The following is a 12,577-nucleotide window of genomic DNA, read 5'->3' as shown; positions in this document are numbered from 1 at the left end:
ATATTGGTGGATACTTAACACCTCCTCTCACCACAAAATGATAAAAACACAAAGGAACTTTACTCCTAGAAGAAGAGGAAATCAGTAAACAGGGGTTCTTATAAATTATGCAAAGTCCAGAAAATGGAATTATAGTTTTGTACTTAACCTAACCATTTAAAAAAAAAAAAAGATTTTCAGCTTGGTTCACAAAGCAAAAAATACACCTAAACAAAGTAATTCAGTAAGGCTAAAAATAAATAATTGGAGAAAAGTATTCTAGACAAATGGAATCGATAAGAAAGCAGGTGTTGTAATCCTTAAATCAAAGTACAAGTCAGTCCTAAAAGCATTAAACATGATAAAGAATTTTGTAGCGCTAAAAAGCCACAATTCACCATGAAGTGAATATCTGTGCCGAATATCAGTGATTATCTTTTGAAGCAAAACTATAGAAGATAAAGCATAAATTGAAGTACAGTAATAATGGGTTACTTTAATTTTCCAGTCACAATCCAAGAGATATCCTGGACAAAAAATAAGTTAGAATCTAGAAGATTTAATCAGTATAATCAAGAACATGGATTTTAAGGAAATATATGAAATTTTATACCCTCCTCATAATACTGTTACAAAAATCCTAATAAACTGAATAATGTAAACATATTACAAAGGATACGTTCTAATTTAATAAAATTAAATGAAACTAGAGATTTTTAACATAGTAAATCAACAGTCCCTTTCTCTTCCTATTAAACATTTGTGGAAGAGGAAATAAAAACTAACCTTAAAGAACTGCCTAAAATGATAATAAATAGAAGCCTTTATATACAAATGTATGGAATATGATTAAGGCAGTGATCTGAGGAAGACTCATAGTATAAACACTTTAATCAATAAATATAAAAGAGTGAAAATAAATCAAGTAAAGTCCAGGTACAGAAAACCTAGAAAATCAACAAAGTAAGTCAAAAGATATTATGAAGTATGAAATAATAAAGATAAAATTAGAAATAAATGGTATAGAGATTAGAAACATAGTAGAACATAGTAGATTTTTTTTTTTGGCCATACCGCACAGCTTGTGGGATATTAGTTCCGTGACCAGGGATTGAACCAGTGCCCTCGGCATTGAGAGTGCAGAGTCCTAACCACTGGACCACCAGGGAATTCCCCATAGTAGATTTAATTCCTGAATCAAAACCCTAATTTACAGGGAAAATTAATTAAACAACAACAATTTGATCAATTAGAAAAAAGGAGAAAAATCAAATGTATAAATATGCTAGGGAAATAACCATTGAAATAAAAGACATTTAAAAAAAAATGTCATAAGAAAATACTTTGCAAATTCATACATAAATGCATTTGAAAACCTAGTTTGACCCCACCATAGATATAAAGTTTGAACATACCACTTTCCAAGGAAGAAAAAATGTTACCAAGAAACTATTCCACCAAAAAAGACTGTGTGATAGTTAATTTTGCATATCAACTCAGCTAGGTCACAGTACCAGATACTCAGTCAAACATTCTAGATGTTTCTGTAAAAGTATTTTTTAGATGAGATTAACATTTACATAAGTGGACTTCGAGTAAAGTGAATTACCCTCCATACTGTAGGTGGGTTTTATGCAATCAGTTAAAGTTCTTCACAGAAAAAAAGCTGACCTTCTCTCACTCACCTCCACCAACAAAGAAAAAGAGAATTCTGCCAGCAAATGGCCTTTGTACTTAAACTGCAGCATCAACTCTTCTTGAGTCTTCAGCATGAGAGCCTGAGATGCGTAAATCCATTCCTTATTATAATAAATCTCTCTCCTCCTATCTTTCTCTCTTTCTCTACATATATCTACACACACACACACACAAACACACACACACACACACACACACACACATCTTATTGGGGATCTGTTTCTCTGGAGAACCCTAATACTGCACAAAATGAATACCAAATGTTTTCACAGAGAAATTCTACCAAACCTACTATGCCTCATTATGCTGTAAATTGTTCAGAGTTTCAAAATAAAGGAAACTTTCTTAATTTCTTTTTTTGAAGCAAGTATAACATGATCTAAGTTTGACAAAGCCAATACAAAAAAGAAAACAATAGATGTGTATCATTTTTGAATATAGATGCAAAAGTACTAAATAAAATCTTTTAAAAAAGAATCCACTACTACATTAAGCTAATAATATATCATTAACGAAAGAGATTTATCCTAAAAGTTTAAATTTGATAACACTGTTAGGGAATTCAATACTATCATACATGGTTTTAATAGTTTTATTTAAGGAAAAAATCATAATGATCTGCATAGATGTTGAAAATTATCATACAAATATAACATTTATTCCTAAAAAAACACTCAGGAATATAGTAGTTGACAGAAACTATTAACATACTACAACATAATCTTAGTCCTGAAGCCAGGATCTCACTTAATCAAAAAATAGTTAGATGAACTTTTAAAATTAGGATCAAGGCAAAGATGCCCAATAATTCCATAGCCATTCAACATTGTCTTAGAGATATGACCCAATGCAAATAAATGGACCGTGGTTAGAGTTGTATGATTATTAATTAAGAAGAAAAACTATAGCTACTGTCAGATGATATATTAGTATATCTGAAAACCCATAGTGAGCCAGCAATAAAAGTAAATCAATAAAATAATTCAGGCAGCTAATATGGCATAAAATTAATATACAGAACTCAATAGCCTTATAATAACACTAACTAGTTATTAGATGTAATGGTAGAGAAAAAGCCCATTTACAGTAACAACAAAGATGGTCAAATGCTTAGGGATAAACTTAATAAGAAATGTGCAAAGCCTTTACAAGGAAATGTTTAAAATACTCCTGAACAACACAATATTAGATTTGAACAAATGAGTAGACATTCCCTGTTTGTAATGAAGATGGCTCAATATCATCAATATGTTAGTTCTTCTATGTTAATTCATTAATTTAGGGTGATTCTAATAAAAATACCAGCAGACTTTTTTATAGAACTAAACAAGTTGTTACTAAACTTTATATGGAAAAATAAAATGCAAAAAGAGCCAGGAAATTACTGAAGAAGAAAAAAGAAATTCCAAAGGGGTACTGGTCCTGTAAGACTTTAAAACATACTGTAAAATTTCATAATAAAGACAGAGTGGTACTGAAGCCTGAATAGACAGATGACAAGTGGAGTAGAACAGAAACCCCAGAAATAGATCCACATACATATAGAAATATGGTAAATAATATAGGTGGCATGTCAAAGAGGTAAACATAATCTTCTAGTAAACGGTGTGGGGACAACTGGATAGCCATTAAAAAAAAAAAAGATAAAATTGGGTTCTTGCCTAACAACATACAGAAGAATAAATTCCAAATTCTGTCTCTTGGGCATTAGCTCAAATTTTGGTTAAATTATTTTATCTTTACCTGTGCTGCTTTATGTTATCACTGCACATCCAGAGACCAGGGTCAAGTCCAGAACTGTGCAGACCTATATGCAAAATTTAGAACTCCACATCTCTGGCCCTCTCCTTACCATTATTTCCCCCTACTCTCCAGTGGCTGTGGTTTCTCTCAACTATGTTTTATTTTGTTTTGTTTCTTCCTTCTGCCAGAGAGACGGTAGATTTTCTACAGGAGTTTTAGCTGCCCTATGAGCACAAACTGCAAGCTAAGATTATTTTTTTAATAATTTTTTTTTTTTTTTTTTGCTGTACGCAGGCCTCTCACTGTTGTGGCCTCTCCCGTTGCGGAGCACAGGCTCCGGACACACAGGCTTAGCGGCCATGGCTCATGGGCCCAGCCGCTCTGCGGCATGTGGGATCTTCCTGGACCGGGGCATGAACCCATGTCCCCTGCATCAGCAGGCAGACTCTCAACCACTGCGCCACCAGGGAAGCCCTAAAATAATTTTTGAATATTTCTATGTTTCTCTTTTAACGTTTTTTAAAGTATTGTTACGGTATAAGGAGTGATCTAAGTTTATTATTATACAAATGGAAGTCAGTTGTCCCAGTACTATATATGTTGAATAATTCATTGGAAATGCTAACATTTGCCTTCAAGTTGCCTTTTATGTCATGCTATTTTAGATGCCTTCAAGGTCTATTTCTCATTGTATGAATTTTTAGTTTTGTTGTGTTCTTGGGGAACCTGTACAGTATGTCTTTCTTAAATCTTCAAAATGTCGGTGATATATTTTAGATTGTAATATGAAGTTGCAGTAATCACTATGCTAATATCTATACATTTATAAATGTGTCAGTTTATTTGAGTGTCAGTTTCTTTTTTGGAGATGGTCAGTTTTTTTCAAACTTGTAAGGCCCTGTATACTTAGTTCTGTTCAGTCTACATGTTTATAACTTCACGAGCAATAATAAATGTTACTATGATTGTACTTTCTCAGCCCAAGCTTCTAATTTTCAGAATCAATAAATTTGGTTTTAACCAAATCCTATAATTATTAGAAATAGTCTATATGGCTTCTCATGAGCCTGCTTGCCTCTTCCCCAAAATGCTTGTACAGCTTTTATGTTTAGTGTGTGGAAAGCCAAACAGCTAGTTATCAATAATAATCTGCACAGATAAAATATAAGATTATATTTAAGTAATTTACAGTTCATAAATCAGTTACACATATGTGACTACATTTCAACTTATATGATTTCAGAGACAATGTTTTAGAAAGCTGAAATTATATCTTTCAATTAAAGCAATTGTTTTATATGGCTCCACATGTAAGGACAAAAGGAGCATATAATTTTTTTCTTTTTATTTCAGCTTTATTGAGGTAGCTATCACTGGCATATAAAATTGTTTGATATTTAAAGTATACATCATGGTGATTTTTAATTTTTTTAAATTATTTTTTTGTGGTATGCGGGCCTCTCACTGTAGTTGCCTCTCCTGTTGCGGAGCACAGGCTCCGGATGCGCAGGCTTAGCAGCCATGGCTCACAGGCTCAGCAGCCATGGCTCACAGGCTCAGCAGCCATGGCTCACAGGCCCAGCCACTCTGCGGCATGTGGGATCTTCCGGGACCAGGGCACGAACCCGTGTCCCCTACACCAGCAGGTGGACTCTCAACCACTGTGCCACCAGGGAAGCCCCCCATCATGGTGATTTTATATACATTTACATTGTGAAAGAATTTCCTCCATCTAGTTAATTATCAAGCACATTGTTCACCTCACATATTTATGTTTCTTTTTTTTTGATGAGAATATTTAAGATCTACTATCTTAGTGAGTTTTAAATATACCATACACTATTATCAACTGTAGTCACTATGTTTTACATTAGATCCTCAGAACTTATTCATCTTATAGTTGAAAGTTTGTACTTCCGACCACCTTCAGTCATTTCCTCTACCCTCTACCCCTAACAACCACCCTGCTTCTGTAGATACCACATGTAAGTGATATCATGCAGAATTTGTCCTTTTCTCCCTTATTTCACTTAGTATAATGCCCTCAAGGTCTATCCACATTGTCACAAACAAAAGGATTTCCTTCTTTTATCCTGGCTGAGTAATGTTCATTTGTGTGTGTGTGTGTGTGTAAGTGATATGATATATAACTCACATATTCTTTATCCATTCACCTGTTGATGGACACTTAGTTTGTTTCCATATATTAGCTGTTATGAATAATGCTGCAGTGAACATGGTAGTGCAGATGTTTCCTTGATATCCTGTTTTTAATTTCCTCTGGATATATACCCAGAAATGTGATTACTGGATCATATGATAGCTTTATTTTAATTCTTAAGAAACCTCCATTCTTTTCCCACAGTGTCTGCATTAATCTATATTCCCACCAACAGTACAAAAGGGTTCCCATTTTTCCACACCATCACCAACACTTATTTCTTGTTCTTTGATGATAGCTGCTCCACCAGGTGTGACACAACTCCTTGTGGTTTTGATTTGTGTTTCCCTGATAATTAGTGTTGTTGAGTCACATTTTATGTAACTGTTGGCCATTTGTATGTTTGTTTTGGGAAAAAGTCTGTTCTGTTACTCTGTTTCTCCCTTCAGTCTGTAAATATTAATTTGCTTTGTTTATTTAAGCCCTCCTATGTTAGATGTGTAAATATTTACAAATGCTATATCTTTTTGTTTACTTGACCCCTTTGTCATTATAATGATCTTCTTGTCTCTTGTTTAGGTTTTGACTTAAAGTCTATTTTGTCTGATATAAGTAGAGCTGCCTCTGCTTTCTTTTAGTTTCCATTTTCATGGAATATCTTTTTCTATCCCTTCACTTTCCATCTGTTTCTTTACAGCTGAAGTGAGTCTCTTGTGGGCAGCACATAGATGGGTCTTTTGTTTTAACCATTCAGCCACTCTGTGTCTTTTGACTGGAGAATATAGTCCATTTCCATTTAAAGTAATTGTTGACAGGTGTGGACTTACTATTACCATTTTAATTTTTTTTCTGGTTGTTTTGTAACTCCTTTTATTTTCTTTCTTTTTCTTCCTCTCTTGTTATCTTCTTTTTGATTTGATATTCTTCATTTGGTGGTATCCTTAGGTTACTTTCTCTTTATCTTTAGTGTATCTGGTATAGATTTTTGCTTTGTGCTTAGAATAAGACTCTCATAAAACATATTGTATTTAAAACAGTCTACTTTAAGCTAATGATAATTTATCTTTCAATGCATGCTGAATCTTATTCTCTTCCCACATGTTTTTATGTTGTTGATGTTTCAATTTACATATTTTTACCTTATGTATCTATCAACAAATTATTGTAGTTATAGTTATTTTTACTTCTTTTGTTGTTTAACCTTTATGCTAAATTAATAAGTGATTTATTCACTACCATTAACACATTAGAGGTTTCTGAATTTAACTACATGTTTATTTATACCTATGAGATTCATACTTTCATATGTTTTCCTGTTACTAATTAGCATCCTTTGGTTTCAGCTTAAGAAGTCCCTTTGACATTTCTTGTAATTCTGTTACAGTGATGATGAGAGCTAAAGGGTTTTTCACATAAGCAAAAGCTTGTCTGGAAAACTTTCTCTCTCTTTCAATTCTGAAGGACAACTTTTCTGGATAGAGTGTTCCTGGTTGGCAGTTTTTTGTTTTGGGGTTTTTTTTTTTTAGCACTTTGCCACTAAAGTGCCATATTATGCCACTCCCTTCTGGACTGCAAAATTTCTGGTAAAATATTTGCTGATAGTCTTATGGGCATTCCCTTGTATGTAATGATTTTTTTTCTTTCGCTTCTTTTAAGATTCTCTCCTAATCTTTAACTTCTGACAATTTCATTGTAATAAGTCTCTGTGTGTTTCTCTTTGGATCTATCTTCTTTGTCTTCTCTGAGCTTGCTGGATCAGAATGTCTGTTTCTAGCTCCAGGTTAAGGAAGATTTTAACCACTACATCTTTAAATAAACATGCTGCCACTGTCTCTTGGTGACCCCTATAATGTTAATATTGGTTCATTTGACTGTGTCTCATAAGTCCTTTAAGCTATCTTATCTCTTTTTCATTATTTTTTTCTTTTTGCTCCTCTGACTGGACTGATTCTACTGCTGTGCTTTCAATTTCACTGATCCTTTCTTCTGCTTCATCTAGTCTGCTGAGGAACCCTCTATTTTAAGTTTTTTAGCTCAGTTATTGTATTATTCAGCTCTATGATTTCTGTTGAGTACTTTCTTATATTTTTTTCTCTCTTTGTTGAAATTCTCCCCTTATTCATCCATTTGTCTACTGACTTTGGTGAGCATTTTTATAACCATTATTTTGAACTCTTTACCAGGTAAATCACTTATCTCTGTTTCATTAAGGTCTGTTTCTGGAATTTTATCTTGTTTTGTTTGCAACATATTCCTGTCTTTCCTCATTCTCCTTTTGTCCCTCTGTTGGCTTCTGTGCAGTAGATAAAGCAGCCGCCCTTCCCAGTCTTGATGGAGTGGTCTCGTGTAGGAAATGAAACTTACCATCCTTCCTGGCCCAAGCTCTTTGTTGTCTCTCAAAATCTTTGTGATTATTCAAGCCACACTCTTTGTTTAGTCACTCCCAATAGTTGAACATGTACCAAGACCTCCCCAATGTGGATATTTTCTTGTTCATCCAAAGTGAAGAGTCACTCAGTTAGTTTCTGGATTTCTTTCAGAGAGAATTTCTCAATGTGTATGAATACATTTACTGTGTCCAGGGGAGGTGGTGAGTTTAGGATCCTCCTATCCCACCATCTTGGACTGAAACTCAGCATTTAATTTCTTTATAATAGTGTTTAAAAATAGACTGGGACATGATGAAAAGAATAATGAAAACATTTTAAAGAGTGAAACCCAATACATTATAATCTTTATCTCACAACTTTTCCACTTTGTAAGGTTCAGGGAACTTTGTACAGTAGATTTAACAAATGGATCTTGAAAATCAAATTGTTCCTCTACATAATTTCACAAGTAGCCTAATATCATAGATAGATTGACAGATATTGATAGATAGATAGATGTAAAAGTTGGATGGATGGATGGATGGTTGGATAGATACAGATATTGATAGATGATAAATATTAGATAAATAAATATAGATGATAGATGGGTAGATAGGTATGTAGGTAGATAAATAGATAGTTGGATAAATATAGGCGTTTCCATCCTTTTTAATAAATTTATTTATTTTATTTATTTATTTTTGGCTGTGTGGGTCTTCGTTGCTGGGCTTGGGCTTTCTCTAGTTGCAGTGAGCGGGGGCTACTCTTTGTTGCGGTGCGCGAGCTTCTCATTGCGGTGGCTTCTCTTGTTGCGGAGCACGGGCTCTAGGCACACGGGCTTCGGTAGTTGTGGCGCACAGGCTCAGTGGTTGTGGCTCACGGGCTTAGTGGCTCCACGGCATGTGGGATTTTCCTGACCCGGGGCTCGAACCCATGTTCCCTGCATTGGCAGGCAGATTCTCAACCACTGCACCACAAAGGAAACCCTCCTTCTTTAAAACAGGTTTGATACAGCACTTAATTTCCCCATTTGATTGTTGTAAGTAATAGCCCAAGGAAATGATTGTAGGCCTCTTTGTAAAATATAAAGTCTTGCACAAATATGAAGTGTATAAGGTGAGAAAAAATAAAGTATAATTCAAGTACAAAGTATGATACAAATATTTACTATTTCAGAAACCTAGTCCTGCAGGCATTCAGGGGTTAAAAAAAAAAAGAAAAAAATTGCTATGCTGGGAAACATCCCCTTAGTGTCCCACTGGGTTGCCTAGAGGCATAAAATATGCTGGCTCTTATTTTAACATGGAGAACTACAGCTGCTTTGATTGTTTCTTAATGAACCAGCCCTTAAAAAATTTAGCCCGTTTGAGACAAAGTTGACTAGGAACTGGAAAGAGAATAGCCCCTCTAATTTTCTCTAAATTTAACAGCCACTAATTGCACTGTAAGACCCCCTTCCTTTGCTGATTACCTTAAATGCTCCATAATATAAGGTGCTAATGAGATTTTCTTTCCTTCTTTCTTTTTTTAAAAACAGCACTGTTAATGCTGGTGCATTATGCAAGATTTACTCCACTAACTATAGCCCAGTCTGTGTTTCTTTTTCACATGTAAGCAGAAGGTGATTTTGTTTTATGGAAGATGAGGATTAATCCTCAAGTGAAAATGCTTTATTTCTATCATTAATGAACAAATTGCTATTTTACAAGGCTTGGTTGTAAGAGATTAGCTGTTCCTTTCTGGTTATTTAGAGGCCCTCAGGCTTTCTTTGGGGATCTCATTACTTTCTACAGTGCTTCAAAAAGAGATTAAGTAGTCCTAAAGGATTCTGACATATACATAAAACTTAATATGTTATTCTTCTTAGAAAAAGAATGGGTAAAAAGTAACAGGAGGTATGTTGTCTGGGAGCCATATAAAAACCTAAAATATTTTATCTATGTGAGGGCTGTGGCACCTGATTCCATTATTAAACACTCATGAATAATTTTCTCTATTGAACTTTTAAAAGTTAGTAGAACTTAGAAAATGTTATAGCAAAAAGCTTTTTGTCATTTTTTGATTACCAATTCATAAATGACTGTGCAGCTTGATTCCATTTATCATCATCAGAATTTTATCATCATCATTATAATAAAAGTTAACACTTACTGAACAATTACTATACCCTTAGCACTATGCTGTGATTTACATTTGTCATTTCATTTAGTCCACTGAATAATTCCATGGGGTTATTAACACTCTTATGTCCATTCATAAATGAGGGAACTGAATGTCACACAGTGAGTGAGTGGTGAAGACATAAACGGAAACCAAGTTTGTCCAGCTGGAGTCCACCATCATGCAACAATTTAATCTATTTTGTTTTTAAACACAGGAGTGGAAACTCAGAAGATTCCGTGTTAGATACATTGATTGAGACTAAACGCTGCCACTAAACTATCCATTTTGGTATCCATTAGTCATAGTCCATTTGGAGGCAAATTTCATGGCAGCCAATTACTCATTTGGTTGAGCAAACGTGGGATCTAATTAAGCAGGAAGTGCATTCAGTGGCTTGATTTTGCACAAATGTAGTGATCCTTAGCCTGTGGACTGTGACATCAGAACTTCCTATCTGACTGTAGTACTACCTCTCTGTCTACATAAAGATACTAGCCAGAGTCTTTATTCTCAGGCTGGATTTCAAAGAATAATAGAAAATATAATTTATTGAGGGTTTATTATGTACCACCTACTGTTCTAAATACTTTACATAAATTCTCTCACTTATTTAACAACCTTATATAGTAATAATACGACCAACTCCTTTTCACCTATAAGGAAAAGGAGGCACAAAAAAGTTAAGTAACTTGTCCAAAATCACATGGTGTGTGGCAGAGCCAAGGTTCTAAATTATGCAGTCACTTGGCATCAGGCAGTCTTGCTGTCAGCTGCCATTCTGTTGATAACACCATCCTTCCAGTGGCTCAGGTCAAAACTTTTAGAGCTACCTTTAACCTCTCTTTTTCTCTCACATCCATATTCAATCCAATCAAGATCCATTGCCTCCACTACCTCCAGATTCTGACCATTTCTTGCTGTCTCTGCTGCCTTCACTCTGGGCTGAGTACCATCATCTTCAATGAATTATTCACAATAACCTTGTATTTTTATCTCCATGTTTGACTCTTACTTTGCTGTCGTCTATTCTCAGAATATTAGCCAGATTCAATTAAAATACCTCTGCATGCTTTTGAAAGATGAACTAGCATCCATATACTATTTAAATGCTGGCCATATGACCTTCCAATATTATAGATAACCAATACAGAGATTAGAATCCAGATGGCCTAATTACTAATGTAAGCTTCTTGTTATTTATTCTATTGAACATTCCTATTTCCTTCTCAAGTTTCTTATGGGGTAGTATTTTGGTTATACTCTTAGTTTTCTGTTAATCAAAGTGAATCTCTGATTAAAAAGACACACACACACAAGAGAAACAACAGCAACAGAGCAGCCATAGTGGTAAGAAGAATCATCTCTGTAGTTTATTCAGTTATATATAGTTTGTCTTGCCTTAATGATACACTCAGAAAAACCTTTTATCTAGGATATCACTTCTTTTTTCTTTTGTCAATAGATTTATTTATTTTTAAATTAATTTTCATTGGAGTATAGTTGATTTACAGTGTTGTGTTAGTTTCTGCTGTACAGCAAAGTGAATCTGTAATAGATATACATATATCAACTCTTCTTTAGATTCTTTTCCCATATAGGTCATTACAGAGTATTGAGTAGCATTCCCTGTGCTATGCAGTAGGTCCTTATTAGTTATCAATCTTATAGATAGTAGTGTGTATAGGAAATCATTTCTAACTGAACTGAAATCATAGCAGGCCTGCACCACTTACTTTTTTTTCTTTAACATCTTTATTGGAGTATAGCTGCTTTACAGTATTGTATTAGTTTCTGCTGTATGACTAAGTGAATCAGCTCTATGTATACATATATACCCATATCCCATCCCTCCTGCATCTCCCTCCCACCCTCCCTATCCCACTCGTCTAGGTGGTCACAAAGCACCAAGCTGATCTCTGTGTGCAATGTACCTGATTCCCACTAGCTATCTATTTTACATTTGATAGTGTATATGTGTCAATGCTACTCTCTCACTTCGTCCCAGCCTACCATTCCCCCTCCCCATGTCCTCAAGTCCATTCTCTACATCTGCATCTGTATTTCTGTCATGCCCCTAGGTTCTTTATAACCACTTTTTTTTTTTTTTTAGAGTCCATATATATATGTTAGCACACGTTCTTTCTTTTCACTGACTTACTTCACTCTGTATGACAGACTCTAGGTCCATCCACCTCACTACAAATAACTCAATTTCGTTTCTTTTTATGGCTGAGTAATATTCAATTGTATATATGTGCCACACATTCTTTATGCATTCATCTGTCGATGGACACTTAGGTTGCTTCCATGTCCTGGTTATTGTAAATAGTGCGGCAGTGAACATTGTGGTACATGACTCTTTTTGAATTATAGTTTTTTCAGGGTATATGCCCAGTAGTGGGATTGCTGGGTAATATGGTAGTTCTATTTTTAGATTTTTAAGGAACCTCCATACTGTTCTGCA

The 12,577-nt window shown here is 34.6% G+C and overlaps 1 non-coding gene across 1 annotated transcript; it reads right to left on the bottom strand.

Moving 5' to 3' along the window:
* Positions 1-1,075: 1,075 nt before the first annotated feature.
* Positions 1,076-1,148, bottom strand: TRNAE-CUC (transfer RNA glutamic acid (anticodon CUC)). The gene has a single exon. It is a non-coding gene; the product is annotated as a tRNA-Glu (tRNA).
* Between the last annotated feature and the right edge of the window lie 11,429 nt (positions 1,149-12,577).

This window comes from Lipotes vexillifer, unplaced genomic scaffold (assembly GCF_000442215.2).
Source record: "Lipotes vexillifer unplaced genomic scaffold, Lipotes_vexillifer_v1.1 scaffold971, whole genome shotgun sequence".
NCBI classification, from domain to species: Eukaryota; Metazoa; Chordata; class Mammalia; order Artiodactyla; family Lipotidae; genus Lipotes; species Lipotes vexillifer.
The sequence above is the reverse complement of the archived record's forward strand: the minus strand, read 5'-3'. Positions and strand labels throughout refer to the sequence as shown.